Genomic DNA, 1,644 nt, shown 5'->3' with positions numbered 1-1,644 from the left:
AGAATATATGCCATTTGCCTGCCTTCAATAAACGTTGTTCGTTTGAAATTTCCAAACATGTGGAAAAATGGAGGAATAATTAAGCAAGTCACTAGTAGCACATAGCCTTTGGCAGTTCCCTTGGCATACTTTCATAGATGTCTTCTAAGAGATGATTGGAAATCATTTCCCACAGTGGCACTCTCTAACATCGCACCCTCCAAATGTCATATTCCATACCCCCTCCCTGCATGATTAATCCTGGCGCCGCCGATATGTGCAAAATTTGTATATGTTTCAAGTTCGTTTAAATTAAGCTATTGCCATGCAGTTCTCAGTGTCTTCGAACAGTGGTTCTAGCCTACGACATTACACGTAATTTAGAAAGTGTATTTATATACTATGAAAACACAAACTCATGCACAAAAGAGCTATTTAACTAGTAACACTGGAGAAACTTAACCTACGGCGAAAAATGTGATCAACTATCAACGATTAAAGCTGAATAAATCACCTCTACTTGCCATGGCAAAACAGGTTTTCATAAAGTTTGGATAGAGCAACGGCGCCAAGTAGGATGCACTTGTTTTGCTTCAATTTCATTCTCTTTTGGAGGTGGGGGGGGGGGATAAAAACTTCCATGTTAGGGATTAAAAATGTTTTCTTCTGCCGAAGATAAAAATGTTTGTGGGGAAAATCCCCGTCATCCCCCGTTAATTCGCACACTGGATAAGATCGATACTTGCCCATCGGAGTATGGTCATTGATACATCCACACACACCAAAATGTCCACAAAACAGGGACGTCGTAAGGGGGCGGGGCAGTGGCCCCGGCCAGTGGAGAAGCGTCCTATGAGGCCAGGAGGCCGGGCCTACCCACGCCATTACTCTTTTAAAGTTGTATTTACTTATTTCGTCAAAACACATGTAATGCAATGGAAAAGTTTGGAATTTTCATTTATGATAATTACAAAAAAATTCTAACCCTGTTCAGTATACGAACTTTCCACGTAGTGAGGCACATTTGCTGGGGCCTCTTCTCTTCACATTCTGTCGTACGGTCGCATATGCGGGAAGCCTAATCTTACGAGTACTGTACGTGTGCTTATAACGTGCTCCTGAGGCCGGCCTCGCGGTGTTACCCACTAAGACGAACAGAATGTCAGCAACGCTGCATTTCCGCCAGGGTTGGAAATTTGTGGTGTACCAGCATTTTATATAAACATTAGCCTGTGTTCGTGCAGAGAGATTACTATTTCATTGTACATTCTCCATATTTTGTACGAAACTTAGGTTTTCCTTCCTTTCATCGACGAGAGTAATTGAAATTGAAAATTACGGAGTACTGTAGTTCCGACTTCGTTTTTTGATCAGAGTGCTGATGGTCTTGTCGATTCACCCAACACCGTAGCGTAAACGGAAAGTCTAAAGAACTTATATTTGTAAAGTAAGTCTTCATACCAAATTATGTAAATTAAAATGCTAGCTACGCCTTATATTTACAAAGTAGTTTTCCTTTCACTGGAAATATAATAATTTATTTTTATCGTAAACGGGGATTCCCCTCGCTTCTTCCCCCTCTGTGAAAACTTGTCTTCTGCTCAGGACGCTACAAGGTAGCGTGGCTCGGAGCGCGAGGTTCGTGGCGGTAGAGCTTTGTTTGTG

The sequence above is a fragment of the Lepisma saccharinum genome, chromosome 13 (genome assembly GCF_977018435.1).
Source record: "Lepisma saccharinum chromosome 13, izLepSacc3.1, whole genome shotgun sequence".
NCBI lineage: Eukaryota > Metazoa > Arthropoda > Insecta > Zygentoma > Lepismatidae > Lepisma > Lepisma saccharinum.
This window is presented reverse-complemented; position numbering follows the sequence as displayed.